Source organism: Rhamphochromis longiceps, linkage group LG1 (assembly GCF_057381845.1).
Source record: "Rhamphochromis longiceps isolate RC_006_pf linkage group LG1, R_longiceps_female_GT1.1, whole genome shotgun sequence".
NCBI classification, from domain to species: Eukaryota; Metazoa; Chordata; class Actinopteri; order Cichliformes; family Cichlidae; genus Rhamphochromis; species Rhamphochromis longiceps.
In genome coordinates, this window is record NC_140557.1 from 33,662,310 (window position 1) to 33,669,608 (window position 7,299).

The 7,299-nt window shown below is 36.8% G+C and overlaps 1 long non-coding RNA gene across 3 annotated transcripts; it reads right to left on the bottom strand.

The window, feature by feature from the left end:
* Positions 1–268: 268 nt before the first annotated feature.
* On the bottom strand, positions 269–3,067 carry LOC146679056 (uncharacterized). Of its 3 annotated transcripts, XR_014911812.1 has the most exons (6): positions 3,030–3,067; positions 2,777–2,908; positions 2,293–2,356; positions 1,782–1,934; positions 1,325–1,415; positions 269–730 (listed from the first exon to the last, which is right to left on the bottom strand). It is a non-coding gene; the product is annotated as an uncharacterized LOC146679056 (long non-coding RNA). The 3 variants fall into 3 exon arrangements; XR_014911811.1 differs by having other exon boundaries at positions 2,293–2,908; XR_014911810.1 differs by lacking the exon at positions 3,030–3,067 and having other exon boundaries at positions 2,293–3,020.
* Positions 3,068–7,299: the final 4,232 nt, after the last annotated feature.

A 7,299-nucleotide genomic window follows, 5' to 3' on the forward strand; every position in this document is an offset into this window, starting at 1 on the left:
AAGAGACGCAAAAATAACATTGATACAGTGACTGTCAAAAATTACAGCACTGATCATACTGTGACATCTTGGTTCAAAACAGCACACTTAGAAATATTCAACGTTCTTTACTTCAACTGAATGAAACTGAAAATACCATTTCACACGACCCATATGGGATATTTAGACTGTATAACTGTTCACGCTACATCTCTTCACTAGTAAAAGAAAGAAAAAATACAAAGAGAAATTTAAAAATGCTGCCAAACAGACAAACAGAACTTGTACAGAGCAAAAGGAAAAACAAACAACAACAAAAAACGGCTCGTCCTCATGGCAGTTGCAGAGTATATAAAAATGAACCCTGCGATCCGTTCCTGGAATTGAGCTTCAAAAATGCAGCAGAACAAGTGTGAGATTTAAATGTCCTCTCACCTAGAGCTGGTCACCTCACATGCATAACAGTGAGCTTCGTTGCAGGAGCAGTTTTGTCTTAGTTGTGAGCTTTTCTTGAGAGCTGAGTTGCATCCAACTCCATTACCACCCAATGAATCACCTCAAAAGTGTAGCAGAGTTGTGATGGGTAACTCATGTTGAAGGAATAAAAAAGGTCCAAACAGCATGGCTACTGCAAAGGTCACGTTATCCAGATCTTGAAGAACAACATCAGAAAAGTCATTGCCTGCTGCATCCTCTGGAGACAGATGTTCATTGTGGTTTTCTCAATCTGTGCAGTGGCCTCAGTCAAGTCCTGGTTAAACACAAAACATTTCTTTAAGATTCCTTTTTAAACTCATCTCTTTTGAATCTACCAGTTCTAATGTTAGAGTAATTTAAACCAATGCAAGCAACATAGTAAATAGCTATAGCCAAAGAGTGGCCTGCCATGCTGCCATTCATGGTCTAACAGAGTTTCTAAGAGAGGGTGAAAAACATAATAATTTCAAATGCTTTACATTAGTTTTTGTTAGAAAGACACCGGCCCATCAGAAATCCAGGTTATGTCACTCAGAAGATGTTAGAATTTAGACTTTCAGCCCCACAATTTGGTTAGCTGTTGGTCAGTTGGTCATTTTTTCAAACAAAAGCTAATATAAATATTGGTGGGATTTTCCTTTGTTCATTAGAATGACAAATTTAAAGTTTTTTCACACTGATGTGACCCCTAATACAGGGGTGGGGATGGGGCCTCAAGGGCCGGCGGCCGAGTTCACTACCAGGCCTCATGTGAACTTCAAATTATTAAAGAGGACTACTGGTCCTAACCAGTCCAATGAGGATCAAGTGGATAACTAAATGCATTTTTAAATGTTGCAAAGCCACAATCTACTCATAAAACACTCACCATGAACTCCTGCACCAAGATGTTGCAATTGTCTTTCACACAGATGCGGAGCACTTTGATGAGGGACTCCGAGCATTAATGTCATCCTTGACTATTATAACAAAGAAAACAGAGATTTGTGAACTTTTCAGTAGCACAGAAGAAAATGATCCCAGACAAAAACTCTTGACTTTTTAAACCAGTCAACATGCAACACCAGCATCTACAAAGCAATATCAAAAGTTCCTGTTTGACATCAACTTTATGGATATATAGTTTCCAGAACATTTATTTTTAAAAAAAGATAATTTTTTCTCAGTGGGCCAGTAAATGCATGACGAAAATTATGGCATCCTTTTAGTGGAATCATTACTCACAGGTAATAGTTGACTGTTTCAATGGATGTAGCATAAAAATCTTTTACTGACCTAATGCAATACATATACACTTTGTAGTTAAAGAATTTTAAAGTTCTTACTGTCATTATGGCAGCTACATCCTTTAGCTTTGTGCCCTGTTCCCCTGATCACTTTGCAAACACTTTCAGCAGACTGTCAGAGAAAAACTCAGCTCCGTCAGAAACCTTGACTGTAAAGGCATGGTTGGGATGCACTGGAATGCTGCATTTTATCTGAAATGACATAAAATTATTTTGAAATAACAGCAGGCACTGTGCTTGGTTAATCAGTAATGTTTTGTTGAATAAAAACTGTGTTTCCAGATCTTATGGGATTAAAAAAAATCCAAAGATGTTTGTTTCTGATTTGCAACCCAACAACCCACAAGTTACAACCTCATTTCAGTTCAAGTGTGCATTAATGCGAGTCCAGTAATCACCTTTCTGGCAATACATACAGGTATAAGTTAAACCTATGGCAGATTTTGGATCTCTCAGTTGTATTAATAGGGTGAGTATGCATGCACCTAATAATTATAAAAAACCTATTATAATTAAGTTACAGAAACGAAAATAGAATATACTTTCTTACCATAACACCTTGAACCCACAATCCATCAGCTGACTCCTGGTGAAATGCAGAATAGAGGTCATCTCTCAATGTGCAGCAAAAAAAACAAAAACAAAAACAAAAGGACAGCAGGTGAGGGCAGGAGGGGTAGGGATGTAAGCTAGCATAATGCCGCTGATGATATTAGCTAAAGCTGTTCAATGTCCAAAATCTCACTAACACCACGGTGCAGTAAATACACAATGTAACTGAAGAGTCAGTTGACAAATCTATTCACACAGAAAACCAAATTATGTTATGAGTGCCTCGTAATTAGGTTTAATGTGATATTACGGCTCTTGTGCCAAAGACAAATTCAAATGAAAAAGCGCCAATTCTTTGACAACAGATAAAACAGCAAATAAGCTAACGGCTCTTTTTTAGCATGTTACATGGCGACACTCTAGACGTTTAACTACATTTGGCTGAAATATGGTAAAAATGAATTCAAAAAATCAAGACATACCAAAAACGTAGAGTTGGCTGCTCGACTTGACTGAGATGGATGCCTTTTTTAAACCACGATCCAAAGCCCGCGAGATGAAATCACGCGTGGTTTCACGAGATTTAACGTTGCTATCTTATTGACTTACTTCACCTGAACATGATATGAACAATTGAATACACCCTTTCTGCATATCATGTAGTTTTTACACTATATAGTTACATTTAACTTTAAAACATGAGGCAATTGTGTTAAATGCATGCAAGATGCTTACATAAATCCAAGAGATGGCCAGTCCCTTTTTTTCAGTGTGAAGGTCTGCGTCTTATGTGAGTGTTTTCAGTTTGCCTCCCTAGTCTCGTCACGATAATCACTCCCAGCTGTGTTCCCCACCTGCGTGTAATCTCCCTGTGTTCTCTGGGTGTATTTAAGTTGTGTCTTCTGTCATGGTAGTTGCTGGTTCGTCTGCGTTATTTTCCTCGCCGCCATTCTGTGTTTATTCCTCCAGCTTCCTGGTCATTCTCCCTGCAAGGTACCCTCGTTAGTGTTCTGGTTTTGTGTTTAGTTTAGTTTTCCCAGTTTAGAGTTTTTACCGTTCTGTTTCTCGGCACCCCTTTTGTTGTTCTTATCCGGTTGTAAATAAAGCTCATCCTCCACTTAAGCAGTCTGCATCTTGGGTCCATTAAATATTCCACACGGCTTGCTCCGGCAAACCGTGACACAGAGCTGCGTGTCATCTGCATAGTAGTGAAAATGTATGCTATGTCTTCTAATGATGCTGCCTAAGGGAAGCATGTATAGTGTAAACAGAATTGGTCCTAGCACTGAACCCTGTGGAACTCCATAATTAACCTGAGTGCAGCATAATAAAGTCCTTTAACTGCTCGCCTGGACATGCCACTTAAAACTAGAATTCATAGTTGTATCTTTCATGGTATGCCTTCCTTGGGGGATCTGTCTTAATTTTCCCTTAGCATCACAGTTTGTCAGGTGGGAGATTTAAGACATTCTTAAAGTGATTGCAAAATGCAATGCCCCATTTGCATTGTTCTTTCTGTTCTTGGTGGTTTGGTGTTCTTGTTAGTATCAGGGACTTCATTTTATATGATCCAGAGCACAGTGTGATCTCAGTTTTTCTGGGCTACAGTAAATGCAGGTCAGATATGTGTATTCCAGTGTGAATGCCTGAAAAAGTAGTAGTTTAGGTACACTCAAAAAAATCTGTTGTTGGATGAACACAATTTAATCATGGCACCCTTTTTGCACACAATTTAACCAAGTACAATAAACCCTTTTCGATCATGTCAAACCAACACATTTAGCATTTGGTGGTTTAATGTAATCAGATTACGTTGGATCAACATACTATACTTACATTGATTTGAAGTGATTTATTTAAGTATGTAGAGTGAAATTTGTTTTAATTCATTCTACACAATTTAAAAAGTTTAGGAAAACAGAATTAAATCTTGTTGTTTCAACAACTACTTTGTTAATCAAGGCAATGATTTCACTCATTTCAACCAAATTATTTCAATTAGATTTGTTTACATTTGTTACACATTTAGAAACCCACTACTTTACAAAAAAAGTCACAATCAGATTATGATAACATTATCTTTATTAACTGGATTTAGTGGACAATATAAAAGCTTACCATTTTTGTACACCTGCAAGCATTATGCCACTTCAAAAGGTAAAATGTTAGAATACTTATTTACATAGGTAATATGTTGGAACCAAAGCTTCCACAACTAAAAACAGATGCAAAATTTGCTCAATATATCGACTGCATTTTAAAAAATTAAACTAAAAGATAAAAATACATCTCCCACTTGGCAAGTTAAAACATGTGACAAAATCGAATTGTGTGAATTTGGAAAAATAAAATAAAATAATTAGAAATATTTTGGGGGCAATACAACAACAACAAAAAATTCCATAGGTGATGAAAATCTATATTTGTTTGGTGTATCTCATTGAAATAATTATTAGTTTGACCAATTTTTATATTTCTGTATTTATTTTTTTAATTTTGGTTGCAGTCCTCCACAGCTAGCAATATAGTTTTGCTGTGTTTTAAAACATGCTAGCAAGCAAAATGGAAACAATAATACAGTGAACTTAACAGGTGGCAGTGGTCTTAAACTTTACAGGACCTTGATACATAAACACAACATAGTACTTCTGTCAGTACTTCTGATCCATTTTGAGCCATCTATATAAGGACAAACAAAAATCATCTGCAGTGCTGTATAAAAGGTGAATTGCCCAACAGAGAGAATCCAAAAACTTAAAAAAAATGTTTTAAATGAAAGAAAAAAAATATAAACAACTCAAATATTAACATTATATATTGGAAATCACCATTGCACCAATGAACCATTCAAGACCTATCAGTCATTTTCAAGTGCTCTCACCCCATAAGCTTGTTTTTCAGAAACTGTACCTTTGAAGACAGCTTTTGTCCATCAAGATTTAAAAGTATCTTCTGGAGGACTTCAAAGGTGCATTTAAGTTCTGGTGGGTAGCTCAGGTTCAAACGGTATATGAGTCCAAACAACAGAGCACATGCTTGTGCAATGTTACCCAAATCAGTGTTAGCCTCCACACCCTCAATCACGACACCAACGTCCTCTGGGTCATCTTCAGGTTCAGCACCCTCCTTCTGGATGACGTACACCCCCATCACAGTTTGCTCCATGCAGCTTTTTGCCTCGCTGTCCGTATCCTACATGAAAAAGTATAAGACAACAAAGTAAAATTTAAGAGATTGTTTAAACAACTGTTTCTATGCTGTTCATAAAATCCAAGTAGTCAAAGTAATAAACAGAAAATTACACCACTAAAGTAGTTGTTAGTAATTACTCCAATACATAAATTATAAAATACACCTCTCATGTCAAAAGAGGTGGCATAATTGACCTCTCACCGGCCCCTCCCCCGAAAGGGCCATTGTCCAATTACACATTATAGCAACCGTTACTGTGTCTGACAAACATTAACCTCAAGCAAGATGGAGAAGCGGTGTGCCCACCGATACGCCGAGAGATTGTGTCTGGAGGAGTTGTGTTCTTTCCATTCACAAAGTCAAAAACAACGTGAATGGATTAAACAGTGTGTATGGCCCCATTCCCAGGTAAATGTACCGAACATTATGAAGCATGTCTGCTCGCACATTCGGGTACCCATTGGTGCGCAGAGGAAACCATTTGTTTGTCGGACGTAGCAAGAGTAACTTAGGGGGACAGGACTCGAGAAAAGGCTAACTCAGCTGCTAAAATAAAACAGGTATAGAAGTGTTAGTACTAAACAGCTCAAAGTTCATAGACATTTCTATTTACAAATACTGATGACCATAACAATGAAAAAACAACAGGACTTGTTTTAATCCAAGTACAGATTCAAAAGCAATATAGTCTTGATGCATGTTAAATGCATTGTATGTTTGTGTATCAAGTTTAAGTAGGCATAAATTTCTTTCCTTCCAATACCAAATTCCAGAAATTCTTTATTGCAACGCTTAATACTGTTTGGTATTCAAGACATCCTTTCCCCAATACCAGGTGTCTTGTTGCTAATCTCAAAATTTTAATTTTAATGATTTGCATTTGAGGCAACGTCACAATTTGTATGAGAATGTTACAGACAACATGCTGTCACAATGGCTCACCAAGTACTCCTTTATTAACTTCTCATAGTCTTCGTTTAGGTGGATGCACAAAGACTTCAAGATGCATGCTCGTCTGGTATGGATGTTGTCATGCTGGAGAGGAGGAGGAGATAATATGAGCCAAAACCAGTCTGTTTTTCTTAAAGCTAGGGTAATCAGTTAACTTGCATAATTATTCTTTAGGTTAGAACCTGGCATGTACCACTTGTTAAGCTGAAACAAAATTGACAACTTCATCTCCAAATAAAAGTTATTTTTGCTGCCTATGACAAAGTCTACTCAATCCTAATACAAACCTTGGAGATGGCAAGCATGAGACCTCTTATTTTCTTTCCACGTGTCCCTCCTTTGGTCAGAAAGATTTCCATTAAGCGTGGCGCGTATTGGTCAAGCTCGGCAAAGAAAGTAGATAGCAGAGGCTAGGGCTGCTCGATTATGGCAAAAATGATAATCACGATTATTTTCACTGAAATTGAGATCACGATTATTTGACGACATTTATTTAACCCTTTAAGACCTACTATAGAACCAAGTCCACCAGAGCTTATATTATTTTTTTTACATGCTGTAGTGCCATTTGTGGGAGCATTTCAAGTTGCTATACAACTGTTATAGCCCATATTTTACTAATATGTATGCATTAAGTCCATAGTAACTACATTAATTGCAAAAAAGTGCAATAAACTACAAAAAAAATTGAAAATCGCTTTTGTTTTGTTTACATATATTTCTACTTGGAGAAATTTAAGAGGTTTATCCCTCAAAACTTTAAATACAATAAAGTTGCAAAAAATAGTTTACAACAACAGGAAATTTATTTTGAGTGTCTTCATAGTTTTATTTTGGAGATACAGCAATTTTTATATATTGC